At 42.5% G+C, this 20,358-nt stretch overlaps 1 protein-coding gene across 12 annotated transcripts in view; it reads left to right on the top strand.

The window, feature by feature from the left end:
* Positions 1-20,358, top strand: part of MYOCD (myocardin) — a 306,487-nt gene that overhangs the window by 226,654 nt on the left and 59,475 nt on the right. Inside the window, exon 1 of one of the 12 annotated variants that reach the window (XM_053288205.1) lies at positions 15,195-15,213. The exons of the other annotated variants lie outside the window; for them this stretch is intronic. The gene's annotated coding sequence lies outside the window, so the exon portion shown is untranslated. Of the gene's footprint in view, positions 1-15,194; positions 15,214-20,358 lie in introns of those variants that run through there. 12 annotated transcript variants of the gene reach the window in all.

Consider the following 20,358-nt stretch of genomic DNA (forward strand, 5'->3'; position numbering starts at 1 on the left):
GGCAGCAGCGATTCTCCCTGCTGCCCCTGCCTCCTTGTTGCCTGCTAAAAGCGGAAGTAACTTCCGTGCATGCACCTGGCACCGCCGCTCGTGTCACACACATCACTGTGACGTGCGCAGCGCATGTGTGGCACATGCACGGTGGCAGGCGCATGCACAGAAGTTACTTCCACTTTTAGCAGGCAACAAGGGGGCAGGGGCGGCAGGGAGGACCACTACCGCCCTGAAGATTTTACTTGAAAATGGAGCTCCGGAGAGGGAAAAGCGGCGGGAGGGGTAAGTACAACCCCACTGCCCTTAAAGCAACACCCCCCCTGTGTTGGACCATGCCTCCACGGTCCGTGCACATCCCTACTACACAGCAGTGTGCCCAGAGCAGGGCCTGTGCCAATGCGGGACTAGGGGCAATTGCCCTGGTCGCCCCACCCTAGGGACGGCCCTGTTTAGGGGTCCCCCATCTAATTTTTCTTTTTGACTGGAGGGGAAGAGATGGTATCCAGGGGCAACCCAAGATATTGTGCTGCCTGAGGCAAGGTGCCCGATGTTGCCTGGTTCCATATCCCTAGTGGGAGCCAGTCCCCTTTGGCTCCCAAAACCAACCCATGCAAGCTTTGAAAGGAACTTCCTCCTCTTCTTTTCTTGTGCTCTTTGTAATTTTTGCAAGGAGCGTGAGGGTAGGTGCTCTTTGCAAAGCTTTCAAGGGTTATATCAGTCTCAAAAAGCTGCTTCAGTGGCAACAGCAAACAGCCCTGCTGGTGCGCCAATAATCCGCCATCTGAGGCAGTTGCCTCACCTTGCCTCATGAAAGGACTGCCAAGATGTTATAATTCATCATGATGATTCCTAATTTGAGATATCGTGCTCACAGAGAAGACCAAGAGGAAAAGCTGGATGTGGACAATTGCTTCAGTTTTGGAAGAGGACAAAGAGGATGAGGTCATAGGATAACCTCCAAGAGTGTGTAGCTACTAAACTAAGAACCCCATAAAGCAATAATCCATGGGGGTCTGTCACTGGGAGTGGGATAGCTATAAGTTTGCTAGGAACATCCCAGGGAAAAATCTTGCCTTGGCACTACAGGAGCCCCTGGTGGCGCAGTGGTAAAACTGCCGCCCTGTAACCAGAAGGTTACAAGTTCGATCCTGACCAGGGGCTCAAGGTTGACTCAGCCTTGCATCCTTCCGAGGTCGGTAAAATGAGTACCCAGAATGTTGGGGGCTATATGCTAAATCATTGTAAACCGCTTAGAGAGCTCCGGCTATAAAGCGGTATATAAATGTAAGTGCTATTGCTATTGCTATATGAAAGAGAGAAATCTTGGTTTAGGGATCAGAATATAAATTAACAATTGTAATATATTTCATTATCTCATATCATTCTTGTATATGTTCTTGTTTTAGTATAATTGGATTTTTATGCTGGTTTCTTTAAGGGTTATTATTCCACCATTTGGTGTCCTATAGTGTATCTTATGCAAGTTTACTCAGAAGTCAGTTCTACTGTGTTAAAGTTTCTGGAGCTTACTCCCAGGAAAGTGTGTTTAGGAGTGCAGCCTAATTTCATGGAAGCAATGAATCCTTGAAAGTCTGGAGACTGAAATTTGCTTTCTGACACAAGGAATACTGAGACAGGACTAAGGACAGCTAAGAGGAGCTTATTTACTATGTATTTATTTAATACATTTCTATACCGCCCAAACACAAGTTCTCTGGGTGGTTCTCTGGGCTTCTTATTCATCAGTCACCGACATGCAGGTGATTCTCAATCACTTGCGCTGCTGTGGACATTTACAGCAATGCCTGCGGTATTGTACAAGAGTGCTTTTGCACTGATACCTAAAATTGTGCAATTGCAATTGATCAGCACTACATCCATTAGAAATAATGGGCGCTTGCCAGGGTACACTAAGGGAAAAGAGGGACTGGTAGAAACAGGATTGAGTGCTATGATGTGAGGTGGTAGTAGATGGAGAGGATACATGAATGGAAGAGGGAGTATAAAATGTGTTGGAACAGGGGAAAGTAAAATGTTGCTCTGTGCTGAAATGCTTAGAGTCCTTAAAGGAGCACAAAGGAGAGTCTGACCACAATTGGATGAAAGTTAGGAAACTATGTCAGCCAGTGTTTTAACCCCCTCTTTCTGTGGCTGAGCATACCTTTAGCAAGTATTTTTCTTCTCAAACAGTGCCAATTTTGGGGGAAATCCCAAGCAATCTCTTTGACAGGATGCTATTGATGTATCTAAGAGAGATGCCTCAGAATACTTTCAAATGGCTGCTCCTGGGAAGTGGGGAGGCATCAAATGGGTGGGGAGGAGGCATCGCTGGTGGCAGAGGATAAGTTGTGTTACTATCAATGCTTAGATACAGTTGCTGAGTTACCTACTCCCATTCTGCTGTCCATTGTGTGTTCCTGGGAGCCCTAAAACCAGAGCTAGATCTTTACATGTGGTAAAGGAAGAGAGCTGGTCTTGTGGTAGCGAACATGACTTGTCCCCTTAGCTAAGCAGGGTCTATCCTGGTTGCATAAGAAAGGGAGACTAAAAGTGTGGGCACTGTAAGATATTCCCTGTAGGGGATGCTCTGGGAAGAGCATTAGGTTCCAAGTACCTTCCCTGCCATCTCCAAAATAGGGCTGAGAGAGATTCCTGTCTGCAACACTGGAGAAGCCACTTCCAGTCTGGGTAGACAATACTGAGTGAGATGGACCAATGGTCTAAGTATATGGCAGCTTCCTATGTGTGCAGCATCCCTTCCTTCTCTCTCATCAGGTAATGAAAAATGTGCAACAGGCTATCCTTGAGTTCTGCACTTCCTTTCTCCATCTTACTTCATTGACCGCCACTTGCAGAGGTGGGAAAACTCCCACGAAGCCGTCATCCCATATATTTTGGACTTACAAGGCAAGGGGCTAGACAGGAGGATGAAGCTCAAGGCTGTTGTTTTCTGGTTCAGCCATGTATGTGCCATATCATCTGCTTCTGTCCTGAGGTTCCTTGGAAGTGTATCAAAGACAACTTGCTCATCACTGCCCACTCTTTCACTGCACAGTGCAGCCCTAGGGGAGCGTTGGGTGTGGGGTGCTCAGGCTTCTGCAAAGTGATGGTGATGCTTGTGCTCCACATGAACTAAGCATCCCCCCACCCCCACAAAAAAGTATCCCAGGATTTTCTGCAACACTCAAGAGTTTCTGTGGCAACTGCCAGTGGTTCCATGTGAAAACTGTTCCAAAGTTTGAAAGGCACCACATTAGTTCTCTTGAATTAGCAGCAGTCATTGCTAGCAGCATCACTGATCCCAGCAACCAGGGATTAGTCTAGTTCCTGACTGGATGTGGCTATGAAGCATGCAGAATTAGGGCCAAACTATGTGTGACACACATAGAGGTTTTCGCTGATGTTCCCCACACCCATCGCTACCAAAAAAAAATGCAGCTACAGAGGCTGCAGTCTGCCTTAGAAGACTTGGATAAGGACTTTTATATTCTTTTTTCCCCTCTGGTGGTGTTTCTGCATTCTGCTGAAAATCACTCCTCACCAGCTTCTCCGCACCGTGGGAAAATTCCCTTTCTCCCCCACTCCCAGGTCTTCTGAGGTGGACTGCAGTCTCATCAGCTGCATTTTAAAGAGGGAGAAAACCCGCTCAAAGAAAAGTAAGCACAACACAGTCTCAAGTGTCTCTTGGCCCTTGACTCATAAAAATGCTGTTGTCACTGCAGGAAGGAGCCATTCAGAAGCATCCTCTGTCGATACACACTTCTGTCATCCCATCTTTTAAAAAAAGCTCTGAACGGGGGTGGATGGGTACTGGAACGAGCGTAGGCCCAGGGTTGGCCACTCAATCCTTTTAGGTCCTGATGAGTTCATACTAAACCAACAACAAAACAAGTGTTCTGTGTCTTTCTAAAAGAAATAAAAATAATATTTCCAAATGTCACTTCCAGTTCAGCCAATTTAGGCTCTCCAAAGAATTCCCACCAAATTTTATGTCAACTATTTTAAGGAATGGTTTAAAATTAAAAACCTTTTACTAAGTTTAAACTTGACTTTCCCAAGAGACCTGCGATGTTTAAAAACACTTTTGCCATTTTGAAGAGTTCAAAATAACATTCCAGAAGAGATCTTTCGAAAGACATCCCTGCAACGAGTCTGTTCTTTGGGCTTCAGCCTGCCCAGCTTGTGGTTAAGTTATAACATTTGTTTCTCATTTAGTCGTAAAACTGGCGCTGAAATTAAAATCTCATAATTAAATATAATTAAGTGAAGCTGCTATGTGCTTAGCGCTTGCTAATGGCTTTTCCAGTTTTGTTAGCTGGAAACATTTGTTTGATCAAATACAGTAGCTCAAGGTTCTGGTAAAGACACCCTACTCTACCGTAGAGCTTGTTTCTCGCACTTACTTCCACTCTCACTTACTTGCCACTCTCCCCGCCCACCCAATAGTGAGAAGTTCTGTGTAGAAAAATGTATATGTAGTCAGATGGGATGTTTGTTTTGCCCTGAGTGGTCAGTTGCAGGAAAACCCCCAGAGAAACCCATTTGTTTCTCTCTTTTAAAAATAAAATAAAAAATCAGTGATAGAGTGAAAAAACATAGCTATGTTCCCACACACACACAAATTTAACTGGCATGTATTTCCCCAATGAATCCTGGGAATTGCAGTTTTAATGAGTGGGAGGATTCTCTATTGGGAGTTTTCTGTCCTCTCTTGCAGAACTACAGTTCCCAGAGTTCTCTAAAGTAATTTATACCCTTGACTATAGTGGATATGCTCCTAGCATAGAGAATGCTATGTGATGGGAGTGTGCCTTGGTAATTGTGGCTGGAGATTTATTCAGGACTAATTCTTGTTTTTTTCTTTTATCTGTAACAGTTAACTTGCTTAGAGGCTTGGACCTGGCTCTTGAATGCCTTTTCTAGTGTCTATTATTCCTTCTTACTTGGCTCTGGTTCAAGATTTATGTCTTGTTTTTGCTTTGTCTTCAGTCCTTGCATTTTTGTTTGACTGTCTTTTGTTTTAGGGAGTCTTCCCTATGGTATGTAATCTCAATAGAGAGTCTTTTCTATTGAGATTACACACCATAGATATGTAAGGTACTGTATAGGTAGGGCTTTTTCTGTACACGTGGCTCTCATTATTTGCAGGGGTTCCATGCTGGCCTACAACTGCTGATAACAAAACCTCAGATAACAAAACCTTGAGCCCTTTCTCATGATCCGTGAGAAGGGCTTGAAGGAACGAGGGGAGGAAGCCTGAAAAAGCTTACCTCCCCCTCAGACAATCCTCTCCTCGATGTTGAGTGGGTGGATCAGCCGCCCAGATAATTGCTGTCTTCTGCCAGCAGCAGGGAGCTCTGGGGGCTGGGACGCCCCTGGAACTCCCATAATGCACCACGTGAGTGCGCCATGCATTGTGAGGAGTCCCTTGATGCCAGCTGGGAGGCTGCTGGTGTGTGGGTGCTGTGTGGAGCTGCACAGCACCGACACACGATTAGTCAGCCCGGGCTAATGGCACATTTGCATCCTTAACCCTGACTAACAGCTGGGGCTCCCCTGTGGGTTTGCTGCTGTGCTGCCGACGGGAGCCACGTGGCTCCTGGAGGTTCTCACATGCAGGCAAAGCTGGACTGGGCTTCCCTAGCCCAGTTTTGCCTGCATGTGAAAACCGCCTCCTTGAGTCAATGGGAATTGGGAGGTTAGGTTCCTTGAGGTTAAAAAAGGGCGAAAAAGTGGGGGGAGGCAGTATGAAGAGAAAGTACTGTGCTATGTTCTCTAGGTCTCCAGCTGCCCAGCAATGCCCCACAAAACCCCCAATTCCTCTGATTTTCCATGGAAAATCATGGGAATTATTTTTTTTATGGGGCCACAAAATGGCTCAGTGCTGTAAAATGGTGGCTGGAAATGACATTGGAAGTCATTTCTGGCCATCCAGGAACTGTGGATAGGCGATTTTCAGCTATTTTTTGAACCTCAGATAATGAGGTCAGGTCTATATTGTCTGACTGTGCAACTAGGGGCGCCAGGACAGTGGATAATGAGGGCCATCTATAGATCTCCTGTTTTCAGAATGAGCACAGTCAGAGGTTGGCTTAGGAACCTTGGGACCCAGTTGCATGCAAAACTGTTTGGGCTGTAGCATGTAGTAAAAAAAATGCTAAATAAATAAGCATGTGTTCATTTTCTTTTCTTCTTTTTTGTCTGTTATGATTTGATGTGTTATGTGTTTTTATTGTGTGTTTTAATCCTCTGCTGTGAGCTGCCAAGATAACAATTTGTTATGTGGGGCAGCTAACAAATAAAGTTTATGTTTCTTAAGTTTATTAAGCATTCATGCCACTTAGCAGTGCAAGCATATGTGCACACGTGCTACTATCCATACCTCACATACTTAGCTTACACATCCATATACACCAACAGTCACACATGTAGTTAACTTTTGCTACCTGTCTGTAATTTCTGTATGGCTTCTCCCTCCACCCGTTTTCCCCAACAATACAACTAGTACTGTGCTGCCTCGTGGCTTGACATGTTCCCTGCATGAAGTGAAATCAGGAAGCATGTCAGGTGTAGATGGGTCTCTTTGCTGCTTGGGAGGAACATATGAACATAGGGAGCTTCCTTATACAAAGTGAGACCATTGGTCCATCTAACTCAGTACTGTCCAAACTGACCAACAGCAGCCCTGCAAGGTTTCAGGCAGGAGTGTTTTCCAGCCATACCTGGAGATGCTGCCAGGGGAGTTGAACCTGGGTCCTTCTACATACAAATCAGATGCTCTGCCACTAAAGCCCCAACTGGCAGGCTGGAACAGAGGTGGAACCAAAATGTCTCCAAAGTGGAATTCTAAAGATAATTTCAGGGTTCCTCCAAAGAGGAACATCAGATAATTTTCTCAGACAGTTTCTCCATACCCCCCAGGTGGTTCTCAACAGGGGGCCTGGGAAATAGCATATTGCATGCTGCTTTCGATGCTTGCCTCTGGCTACTGCCTCCACTATGAACTTAATCTCCTGTAGCCTTGTTTGGCTTTCAACTCTGGCTTCAGATCTGAGACAGGACCTGTCACAGGTCCTTGACATTCACCAACCGAATGGTGCCCAATGGACCACTTCCAAAAACAAAACAGTTCCTCCTCTTCCACCTCAGTATGCCTTAATGGAAAAACCCTTCAATTTATTTTATTTTTTTATTTTTTTTAGAAACTAAGCATAGAACAAGAGATGATTTTATTAAGAGAGGCCTTTAAATAACTCCACGGTTCAGGATAATGAAATTACCTGCACTAACCCCACAAGAAAAGCCATTCAATTGCTCTCCCAATCCTCCCTCATTTTTTACTCACTCTACTGAATAATGGTTTGTTTATTTGATTTAATTTTTAATTTTCCAAAAAATTTTCAACAGTGAGCCCTGAAATGAAAAGTTACCTTCAAGAATTGCTTATTCACCACATTCTGCAGCTTTTAAAATTATTTTCACTCACAAGTTTTCACTTTCAGCTAACTGAAAATGTGTAGCTATTGAAATATAACATTAGATAATCAGGACACAAATTGGTTCCTGAAATTCAGTTTATTTGGTATTCAACATGTAAGTCAAAGGAGAAATCACTGAAGTTGCATAAGAAGTATCATTTGCACATAAACATGCACACATCTTTGCGGTAACTGCAACTTTAGGACTTTCCCCATAAGAGCTTATTTGACTATTATTGCCTTCTGAAGATGCTTAAGGTTTTGCACTTGTAAATGGTTCACTCTATGAATGTTTGAAAGGTGGCCTTTTTCTGTGAGGCCAACCTAAATTATGGTGGCAGAGAGCTTACTAAGCCGCACCATTATACATTTTCATACAGCTAATTAGGGCCAAACTGCATACAAACTAGTTAGGGCAAGCAAATTGGTGCTCTAGAAGCATGCTTCCTATTGGAAGCACCTCTTTTTTGTCAAATACGGCCACGTTGGGGAGGGGAACCCCGATTGGTTCTCCTTCAACCTACATTCTGCCTGATCCTCCCACTCCACTTCCAGCTTAAAGAGGCAGGAGAACCAATGTATGTAATTTAAAATGGGCAGCTGTTTTCTAGTCAGCAGCCTCCGCTTGTGCCAATATGAACCATCCTGCTTCTGTCCAACATGGCCTCACAAGGCCATTCGGGAGGGTTCACTCTTTCCCCATGTGCCATTTCCCCACCAAAAATCACCTTCTGAAATGGCGGTCTGAGGAAGTTGCCATTTCAGGGGGTGGAAAAATGGCAAGTGGGGGGAAAGTTAACTTCCCCTTCTCTGTGCATCCCAGTCCCAACTGGGGCCCTTCCCCCACCCCACATGGCTGCATTTGCCAGAAAATAGGCACTTTGGGTTGGAAGGACACCATGATTGCACATTTGCATTGTCATGTGACTGGGGCATTTTCTGCCAGCATTTTGGAGAAATTGAATGAATAACCTGTCTACATAATATAAGAACTCGCTTGCTAGACTGGGCTACTTCAGCTAGTCTTGTGTTTCCAAAAAGGGCTAGTCAGATATCCTTAGAAACTTACAAATTTACAAGGGAATGGCGGAAGTGACGACTGTCCTTCATTATTTACAAGCAGCATATGTAGGCTGTGATCCAGAAAACTAATTCTTGCCTTTTTGTTTCTTTTAAGCCCCATGATGTATCATAAACTGTCCCTGAAACTTCCCCCAGTTTTGAAAGCAATTTGCCTTATGGCATGGGGAACTGCAATTTAAGCAACATAAGTGCAAGTCACATTAATGACTCTTTGGATCCTAGCCATAAACATATTTAAGACACCAGAAAGCATTCCAAACAAAACTGGGGGAAAGAGATATAGGCAGGGAATACTTTATATTATTTGATCCAAATAGTCCTTAGCAGCTTCTAGGAAACTAAGAATTCAGTTAAAACTCCTTTTAGTATTAGGTTTAAAATACGGCAACCTCATTAATTTTGATGGATGAATCAATGTTTCTCAGTCATGTAACTGCATTCCTGAAAGGACCTTTTTGTATTCCGATTCCTGACTAGTGCAGATTCAATGAAACCCAAATGAGTCTGTAGAAGAAAAGCTTATGTCCAGAAACTGCAGCTTGTCCAGAATGCTGTGGCCAGAGGGCCAAAGTACAGCCTATAAAATTGTAATATAAATAAATATAAATGTACATGTTTCTAAGAATACATTCTGGCTAACAGTAGCAGTGTTCAAACTGACCTTTACATCCGCTAGCTTTTAGAATATTTCTCATTAGAATTTTGTTTCATATCTGGAGGATGTCAAATTTGGCAACATTTGACACTTAACAAATGTTAGAAATTCTGAGTTCAGATGGACCTTCATTCTAGCCTCTTCTCCATGCCTACCCTCAAATAATTGCTCTGTATGCACAGGAGGGCAAGACCTCACAAACCCTCTGTTCAGCTAAACTAAAACTGAAAGCGTCAGGAGATGCTCGGCCTGGAATCTTTTTTACCTTCTCTGTGTATGCAGAATCAGGACAGGCAGCTCAACCCAAGAAAAGCCCTAATTGTTGATTGCAAACTTGAATGACCTGGAGGGCTGTGAATGTCTTCCTCTGGGTTATCTCCTGTTTCTGGTGTTGACAGTAGCCGTGATTTCTTGCTATCACCAGAAATGGTGCCCGGAATCTCTTGGCAGCAGGAAGGGTGTTTGCTGCAATGATCAATGCTGGTGCCTTTATCATTTGATGGGAATGCCAGATACTTGTTCCATTTTGCTGCTGAAATTGTAAGAGGTTTACTGTCATTGCTCACTAAATTGGGATGCACAAAGAGCGAGAGGGGATGCTGGACAGGCAGCCACCATATACTTTGCTGGGAAAACCCGAGCCTCAGAAGCCTTATCTTTTAAACAATAAACATCAAAATCTGAGCAGCAGATGAGAAGCAGATATGGTTGTGGGAAAAGATTTCCCCCAGAGACAGAGTTTATTGGAGCAATGTCCATTGAAGTGGAGAGCAAAAATTCTGGAGGAAAAGAGAAGCTGAGATCTTTTGAACAAGCAAGATAGCACAGTTATAATATACTCAATGTGGTTAAATTGAATGTTATAGTTATTTACTGTATCCCCAAGACTTGGTGAGTAAGGCAACTCATCATGGGATAGTATGTGGAAAATAGTTCATTCAGATTAACTTTGCAAGCAGTGGCTCAATTTGCCCGATTTACCCACTTCTATGATCCAGTGTTTCTTCATGCAGACTTTGCCTTATGAGCCTGGTCATATTAAGTTAGAGTGCAGTGCTTGAATTATGAGGGCAAGTGGGGGGGGGCGGACTCCCCCCGCATTCTTTAGTCTTTGGTGGAAAAAGCTGGGCAAGACTCTTCTTAGGGCCTCTCTGCATAATCACAGAAAGAGCACAACACATTTTAGCCTTGTGACAGAAGTACAATATATTCCTTCTCTCATAACTCATTTACAGCCACACAGTGTCCGGTCCACATGTCAACCAGGGTTTTACCTTGCTACTGTATGGGAAGTTAATCATGCTGCTGTTCAGCCCTCTTATTTTTAGCCCTCTTATTTTTAAAAATGTGACTAGACATGTGCTACCATGCAGGACTTGTGATTGTTTTAACCATTTATATCCCACTTTTCAAAACCATTAAAAGCATTTTGCCGCAAGATCCCAAAATACAGATACCAGCAACAGCCACAGGAGGGATGCTGTGCTGAGGTTGGATAGGACCAGTTGGTCTCCCCCTGTTAAATATAATAGAATCACCACGTGACTTTTGCTCAGGTGATGTCTTTTGCGCAGTTCGCAGGGGTTAGCAGTTAGCAGTTATTGATGAAGTGCCGTCAAGTCACTGTCGACTCTTAGCGACCACGTAGATAGATTCTCTCCAGGATGATCTGTCTTGAACTTGGCCGTTACAGATGATATTAATGCTGACAACCCCTAAAGAAATTGTTCCAGCATTACTGACATTATTCAATGAATATAAAGATAGATTGCAATTATTTTGTTTAAACATACTCCATCAGGAACAGTAATCCCCACCACAAATAAGTTTCTTTGTCCACAACCCATATAAAATATTTAGCAATTAAAATCCTTATAGTTAGTCACAACCCCCTTGTGAAAGAGTATCTTTGGGGGAATTATCAAGCAGTTATGGTACTATCTCAAGATATGAGATGCCTCTAATTTGTCATGGTTAGGAAGAACTGATGGTGTCAAAATGACAGATCTACCCAAATTTAACTGATGTTTTCAAACCTTTATTATAACAATCATCTCCATTTTTTAAAAAGGCAAGCCCTGCTTGAAGGTTCCTCTGCAGAGGGAAAATCCAGTTTACAGTGAATAGAAGTGTTAAGCAGGGTGGCGATTGCATCTCTATTATTAGAGATATATTTAATAATATAATATTATTAAATATTACTATGATGATGTTTATCAGTTAAGCCAGTTAATGTGCCTGAAAGAAAATTTCAATATTCATTCATTCATTCATTCATTTATTGTTTGATTTATATATTGTCTTTCATTAAAATAATCCCAAGGTGGTTTACAGTATAATTACAGTGCATAATTAAAACAATACAGAATTAAAAGTGCAAATATTAAATTTAAATATAAAAAATACTACATCTCTATTTTAAAAGTTTGAAAACCTAGATAAAACAGTAAAACACAAAGCACAGAGCAGTAATAGCAAAAACAGTTCTCTCATATAAAAGACATTGAGGCTATTCTCACAATTGCCCAAAAGCAGGCTAAGGGAGCCTAGCCCACTTTTGACCAATCATGTGCTGCAACGGGAGCCGCGTGGCTCCCGGCAGCAAACCTCCATAAATACCCCTCCCCTTAGACAAGGCTAACGGAATGAGCGCTCCGTTAACCTCATCTTTTTGGTTATGTCCTGCCATGGCATGGCTCCACACCATGGTGGCACATGAGGATCCTCCCACCAGGAGGCTGCAAGCAGCCTCCCAGTCTCAGGGGTCTCTCCAGGATGCCCTGCACGCTCGCGCAGGGTATCCTGGAACTTCCGGGGGCCACATGGCTGCCAATCCCCGCAGACCCCGCCGGCTCCTTGACGGAGCTGGCAGTCGTGTGGGCAGCCAATCCAGCCGCCCAGGTCTGCCTTTGGATAGTCTGTGGTGAGAACGGACTAAGCCCACTCTCCCCACGGACCTCCTTTTGGCGCCTCACACTGCTCGTGTGACTTGCCTCATTCTCTTATATAAAAGCCTGGGTGAAGACCCAAGTGTTAACTTGTTTCCTAAAAACTGTGATGGAGACTGAGGAGCAGATGCCAGCTGAGAGAACATTCCAATCATACGTTTCAATGGAACACCCCACACACCAGTTCTCCTCACCAACAACTATACTTTTCTTGTTACCCTCTGTGAAATACACAAGTCCTTCATAAAGACAACATTTCTTGTAAGAAAGATCTAGGTTAAAATGTTCGCTCCCTTGAGATCAACCATATTTCCCTTTCTAGATTAACCTCTAATTCCCATAAACAATTCCAAACCTGGGAACTCCAAGGCCTTTACAGACTTAAGATTTATTCTTTTTTAGGAGTCCCTTCTATTCTCTTGCACCCAAATCTACAAAACTGAAAGCTATTAAACTGGTATCAAGTCAGTCAAATTGGGTGTTTTAATGCAAACCCAACTGTTACTCAGCAAGTCACTTAATGAATTTGAAAAATCCATGATTCCCAGTTCCCACAAATCTAATGGCATAGTATTCAAAAGTTTATGTGGTGCCACTGGTGGTCTGAACAGCCTGGGAAATGGATCTTGGCTGCTATGTTAAATCAGAACATTGGTTTCAAATTTGTCATACGCAGTGAGAGCTGTCTCAACTAGCATTAAAGAAAACTCTCTAAAACTTCTCCATTGATGGTATCTCACTCCCCTTAAACTCTGCCACATCTATAAATCTCTTTCATCACTTTCCTGGCAAGATTGTGGAACACCTGGATCCTTTTACCATACATAGTGACATTGTACACATATTCTGGGACCAGGTCTATGAAGAAATATATAAAATCATGTATTTTATCCATAAACCTACGCCAAAACTCTCTAAGTCTCTTATGTTTCTTTTTAGATTGTGAGCCCTTTGGGGACAGGGGACCATCTTATTTATTTATTATTTCTCTGTGTAAACCGCTTTGGAAACTTTTGTTGAAAAGCGTTATGTAAGTATTTGTTGTTTAATAAGCATATTTGATGACTGACTACAAAATCAGCTTTACAATGACTTCATCACTATGTTAATTCTTGCTAAGAAATTACCCAGCAGTGGAAAAATGTAGGCCAATTTGCCATTAACTGGGGGTACTAGTGGCTGTGGAACTAGCCTTAATGGAGAAACTGACTTGCCAAATAGATTAATCCAAGCACATGGCTTTGCCAGACTCCTTCAGCATGGAGTGGTACCCATTCATCTCTTTTGTCAATGGAGATTTATTTATTTATTTATATTTCCTACATTTCCTACCCTAAACCCCTGCTAACTTGGCAAAGAGGCACCTTTTAACATGGTGATTCTCTTTACTTAGCAGGGGGAGAGTAACTGGCCCTATCCCCCGCCCAGCACAGTACTTCCAGTGACTGTTGCTGGTGTCTATTTTAAGTTTCTTTTTAGATTCCTCTGTTGCCAGATTTGGCTTTTTTAAAGCCAAATTTTGGGTTACAGCCCATTTGACTCACGAGTATACCCCTGAGGTTCTGGCCACCAATGTGAGCCCTTTGGGGACAGGGAGCCATCTTATTTATTTATTATTTCTCTATGTAAACCGCCCTGAGCCATTTTTGGAAGGGTGGTATAAAAATCAAATGAATGAATGAATGAATGAATTTCTATACTACCCCATATAAAAAAAATCCCTGGGTGGTTCACAATCTAAAAACTATTAAAACATTGACACAATTAAAACAATTTAAACGTACAAATAAAAACTCTAAAACCTGAAGCTTTAAAACTATAAACTAAAAGCCTGGCTAAACAGGTGTGTTTTCAGTTCCTTCTTAAAAACATTCAGAGAAAGGGAAACTCTAATTTCATTAGGAAGTGCATTCCAGAGTCCCGGGGCAACTCTAGAAAAGGCCCGGTTTTGAGTTGCTGCCAACCAAGCTGGTGGCAACTGCAACCGGATCTCTCCAGATGATCTTAATAGGCAGCAGGGTTGATTATGAAGAAGGCGTTCTCTTGAATACCTTGGACCCAAGCTATTTAGGGCTTTATAGGTAATGACCAGCACTTTGTATTTCACCTGGAAACTTATTGGCAGCCAGTGTAGTTCTTTTGAAATGGTTGTAATATATCTCTTCCAGCAACCCCAGAGACCAACCTGGCTGCTGCATTCTGTACTAACTGCAGTTTCCTAACTATATACAAAGTTAGCCCTATCTAAAGCGGATTGCAATAGCCAGGTCTGGATGTTACCAGCATATGCACCACTGTTTTAAAGATGTTTTAGAAATGGACGTAGCTGGTGAATGTAGTTCAGTTGTTTCCTTGCAAGAATATAAGATATTGAGCTGACCTTATCATAATGTTTTGGATTAAGATATTTGCTTTCTGTTCATCTATCTGCAGCTAGTATATGCAGTTATTTTAGTAGCTTGTTTAATAACTGTTTTTGTTTTCTCCGCATTCTCCTTGTATTGTGTAATGGTGGAAAGGGTACAAACAGGTCTGTCAGTCTCTTCTACAGCTCACCCTTTTAAGGCCCCAAATGGTGGGAGACACCTGACTCTGCTGAGGCGCCCATCAGCTGATGGTGGGTTACATTTGGGTCCACCTGTTATTTGGCTCCGTCCGTTAAACAGCTAGGACTTTTGAGACTCAAGTCAGATTGTCACTTGTAAACTATATTGAAAGTGTGAACTCAAATTTTTATTTTCTTCCATAAGCAAGTGACAGAGATTTTATTCAGTTTCTGTGAGAAAACCAGTAATTGTTGAATCACTGAATCATAAATGGAGCAGAATATGAGGACTGTGAGACAAAGCTGGCTTAAAACAAAGCATTTTAGGAAAACACATGCTGCTGAAAATGAGCCCAAACTCCACAATAGACTCCTGCTGACAGGAAAATTCATTTATCCTGTCAGCCAAGGCCAGCTCCAGAGTCCAGGGGGCCTTTGGGCTGCCTCTACCTGGAGGGGCCCCAAGAGGGTTGTCTGCTACCACTACATGAAGACAGGGGCGTATCTAGGGTAGGGCAGGCAGGGCACGTGCCCCGGGCACCACTTGAAGGGGGCGCCATTTTCTAAAATTTTTTTTCTGAAAAATGCTCACTGAAAACAAAATGGCCACCGCAATACTCAAATGGTCCCTGTGAGGCCCTAGGCCTTGCCAGGCCTCACAGAGGCCATTTGAGCATCCGTGGCAGCCTCCAAAATGGCCACCACGCCAATCTTTGCAGGCCCAAACAGGCCTGCAAATCAGCCCAGGATGCTGCAGCAGTGAATTAAGAGGCCGGTGGGGGGAAGAGGAACCTTTGCAGACCCCCCCCCCCCGCCGCCTTTAGGAAGCCCCCTGAAGGGGCTACAGGTTAAAAAAAATTAATTTAATATAAGTCACTGTACACATATTCAGTTTGGCACTATGTACAGAGAATCAGGGCTTGTGAATACTGAGCTAAAGCTTATGAGCTAGGATTGTATTCATTTGCTCTTACTTTGCTTCTTGTGATGTGAGTCAAATGCGATGTCTTAATAATATGGCTATTAATGGTGAGTTTGTCTTTGAATCAGTGTGAAATCCTTAGTATTAAGGCCACTGGGAGTTTCTTGCTCTCTTTCTCTCATTTTAACTGTTTTTCTGAAATACTAGAATATATTCCAAGCAGTGACACAATTTACTCTGCATATTCTTTAATTATTTTCAGAATATCTGGGAAAAGCCAAATTATCCATTTATTTTTAAAAACTTATGTAATAGTGATGCTACAATGCATAGTAGAGAATTAGACAGGCACTTCTGTTTCGTTTTCCAAGTACACCTCCACATAGTATTTGGGTATTTCATGAGGCCCAGCATACTGAAATTTGTCATTTTCCAGCATTTTTTGGTCTGGCTACGCCCACTGCTAAATAGTTTTTGAAATATTAAAAGATTAACGAGCTTGACTTGTATTTTTCAGCTGATATTATGGTAAAGTTATCTGAAAGATGGGTGTCAGATGTTTGGACAGGGGGCGCAATTTGAGTGCTTGCCCTAGACGCTATTTTCCCTAGATATGCCTCTGCATGAAGACTGTAGGCACAGAGGAAGCCTCCAGTATCAGCTGTGGGCTCTTCTGAGGACCTTTGGGCCTTAACAGGTGCCTAGTGATGCGGACCCCTGATACCAACTCTGTCAGTGACTCCCTGTGTGAATGTTAGAGAGCTCCATTAACATTGGAGGAATGCCATTTGTCACTCATCATAAATTACATCATAAAATAAAATTAGATCACAGATAACATTATTTATTTTTATTTTATTTAACATATTTGTATACTGCCCAAAACCTATGTCTCTTGGTGCTTTACAACAAAAGATAGGTGTCTGTGACATTTGCACAAACACACTCCACACATCAATTAGAACAGAATAGTAGTATATGTGCAATGTGATAAAAGTATTGAAATTTCAAAATATTCCATTTCAAATTTTGATGCACTTTATGTGAATCAAAAGTATAACATTGAGGGAAGGCAAATGGGCTGTGTGCAATGAAGAAGAAATGCTAACTTATTGAGCAAAATAACTGTTTTTGTATTCTGCATTTCAGTTTTGAAGGCACGATTTGGAACCATAGTGCCTCTTTTATGAACTTTGTAGCATAATGATCTCAAATTATAGACATCCATTCTGTGGGTCTGTGATATTTTGAAATGAAGGGCAAACATTGTCCTTTTTAAAATCAACATCTGGCAACCCTTGTTGTAAAATACATACTATCTATTGGAGGAACCCTATAAAGTTGTGAGAGTCAAAGCCCAGTATCTCAGAGCTGGCTGCAGAATGTTGATTGTGATTGACTAATCACATGTGTTGGATTTATCGTGTCAATAAAAACTTGTGTTGGATATCACAAGAAGATTTTGGGCTTTAAGGCTGGGGGAAGCTAGAATAGTCTCCTTAGCGCAATCGAGCAAATAACCTCATTGGCTTTAAAGCAAGTAGGGTATTGCACTTCTGAGGAGTTTCATGTTGTTGTTGTTGTTGTTGTTGTTATTATTATTATTATTTATTCGATTTCTATACTGCCCTTCCAAAAATGGCTCAGGGCGGTTTACACAGAGAAATAATAAATAAATAAGATGGATCCCTGTCCCCACAGGGCTCACAATCTAAAAAGAAAGATAAGGTAGACACCAGCAACAGCCACTGGAGGTACTGTGCTGGGGGTGGATAGGGCCAGTTACTCTCCCCCTGCTCAGGAAAGAGAATCACCACGTTAAAAGGTGCCTCTTCGCCAAGTTAGCAGGGCTCATGGGGCTCATCACCTGATGGCTCAAAACCATTCCAAAATTAAGAGGACAAGAATGAATCGCTTGAGGTGTACACACTTAAATATTTACGACGATCAGCTCACCATGTCAGAGTAAATGTTTGAAATGGCTTAATAAAAGTGCCTTCCATCCTCATAGAAATGTGGGAGCAGTACAGTCAGTTTTTAGTGGTTGTTCTAGGGAGGTGGTGTCAGGAAGACAGGACAAGAAAGGGTGCCCAGAAAGTTCCCCTTTTGAGAATGCCAAGCTCATTAACTTATCAACATCCACCAAAGCTCATATTTCCCCCTTTAAGCTAACAGCAAAAGACATTATTTGCCAGATGGATTTGGGCACAGACCTACCCACGGGGTGTGAGATCCTTAATCCATGTCCCCTCCTCTCCTTCAGACACACCCCAGGAAACATGCCAGACTATTATGACCACAAGCCCGCAGTGAGATAATGCATCTTATCTGCCTGAGCAACTTTTAATGTGGTCCTCTTGATTAGTGTTTAGAAACCAAGCAAACAATTGATTTAAAATAATTGGTAAATTATGATTAAATAAAAATGTTTATACAAAGGAGTTTGTCATTGATATGATAAAATAAATATTTGCAGAAGGAACTTATCCTTGGCCCAGAGCCTGGTCCATGAGCTCTATGAGATTGACCGTGGTCTCATTTTAATAAGGACCAGAAGGCTTTCCAATAAGACATAGTGCCCCTCTCCATGTAGCCACCCAATGCATATCAAGTCCTTACGGAGCTCACGATGGCATAACTTCATTTTGGATCATCCTGTCAATGCCTGTCATTTATCCCACACCACCCCACCACCCCCCAAAAGAGAGCAAGCGAATGGTTTAATATTTTGATCAGGAATAAACACAAATTGAAACTTACAAATTTAAACAGCCCCATTTACATTATTTCTAGAGGGCAGAGAGGGAAAAGAAGTCTTTGGGCATATTTTCTAAACTCAAAAAGGGTAAACGCCGCAGATTCGCTGCTTGGGAGATGGAGTGGGACTAGATTAATCTATTCATGACCTCCCTTTCTTTTGCCAGACTTCTGAATGTTGGGGTTGAGCCTGAATTGGCTGCTTACACCTCTGTCATTACATGTCCTGCAATGTAATCCCTTCCTCCATTCCTTATCAGCAGTTGGTGTTTGCATTTTTATTCATCCCCCCCCCTCTTCTCATTTCGTTTGGATTACTGTAAGGTGCTGAAAGGCATCAGCTCATACTGCTCAGGAGAAGGCAATGGTAAACCCCTCCTGTATTCTACCAAAGAAAACCACAGGGCTCTGTGGGTGCCAGGAGTCAAAATCAACTTGATGGCAAACTTTAATTTTACTTTTCATGCACTCTACCTGGGGTTGCCTTTGAAGATGACCTGGAAGCTTCAGTTGGTCCAGAATGTGGCGGCCTGCCTACTTATGGGCACTAGGAGATATGATAGTATGACACCTCTCTTGCAGTCACTGCACTGGTTACCTATTTGCTTCCGGGTACAGTTCAAAGTGCTGTTTCTCACCTTTAAAACCTTTCAGGGCTTAGCACCTGTTTTCCTTCAGGACAGCCTCTCCTGGCCCGTCCTGTCACATCCTGTGAGATCCTATCAGGTCCTTCTTTAGGTCCCTGGTCTTAGAGAGGTCCATAGTACTAGGGCCCATGGAAGGGCTTTCTCTGTTGCTGCCCCCCTACTCTGGAACTCTCCGCCCCCCAGATTATTTCTGCCTCCTCCCTTTCAGCCTTTAAATCTTTATTGAAGACATGTCTTTTCTGCCAGGCATTTGCCCTTTAATTAAGAGTTTTTCTTTCTTTCTTAAATCTCCAATGCTGTTCTTGCTGTGTACACTGCCCTGAGTCTGTGGACTGGGCGATATATTAAATCTTTAAATGAATGAATGAATGAATGAATGAATGAATGTCTTGTGCCAGTGCACAGATAAAATGTACAACAAAACGCAAATGAATAATGTAATCCCAAGCCAAAACAAAAAACAAAAACGTTAACACTTTTTTGCTTGGGATTGCTATGGCTGGGATTGTGCTGTGCTGCCTGACATTGCCATGGGAATGGGCATTCTGGGTATGTAATGGGAAATAAAGCACTGTGTGGAACCACAGCGATAGACCATGGATAGACCCCTGCTAACTGGGCAAAGAGGCACCTTTGTAACGTGGTGATTCTCTTTATTGAGCAGGGGGAGAGTAATTGGCCCTATCCACCCCCAGCACAGTACTTCCAGTGACTGTTGCTGGTGTCTATCTATGTTTCTTTTTAGATTGTGAGCACTTTGGGGACAGGGAGCCATCTTATTTATTTTTTATCTCTCTATGTAAACCGCTTTGGAAACTTTTGTTGAAAAGTGGCATATAGATATTTTGTTGTTGAAGAAGAGCAATGCCACAGATAGAAACATTAGGAGGCCTTTACACATTCACTCAACATAGCTTCCAAGCTATTCAGGATTTCTTCCAGCTTGAATCCATCATGCTCCTGTTCAGATTCTGAGAGCATTCTGTAAGTAATTGAGAAAGAACCATGCCTAGTTAACTCTGGTTTTGCAGAAACAAAAATATTACTGCAGTGTTTAGTAGTAGTTTTAGACATTAGAAGCTAATTAAAAAATCTTGCCATTCTAGAATATAGAGCACTTTTTAATAGGACGTCAGAGTCCCTCAAAAACCAACCAGCATTAGGAGAGAGCGATTCAGATAATTTTGAGACATTTATTCACAAATTATTCACAAGCTGCTTTTGATGCTATTCACCTCAAAGAGTCAAATACGTGTTGCCTTACATGTATTATTAAGAGGCTTGCTTAAGACTGGCAACATTTCTTCCTTAAGAAAAAGCAGCCATGGA

The sequence above is a fragment of the Hemicordylus capensis genome, chromosome 2 (assembly GCF_027244095.1).
Source record: "Hemicordylus capensis ecotype Gifberg chromosome 2, rHemCap1.1.pri, whole genome shotgun sequence".
In the NCBI taxonomy this organism is placed as follows: Eukaryota; Metazoa; Chordata; class Lepidosauria; order Squamata; family Cordylidae; genus Hemicordylus; species Hemicordylus capensis.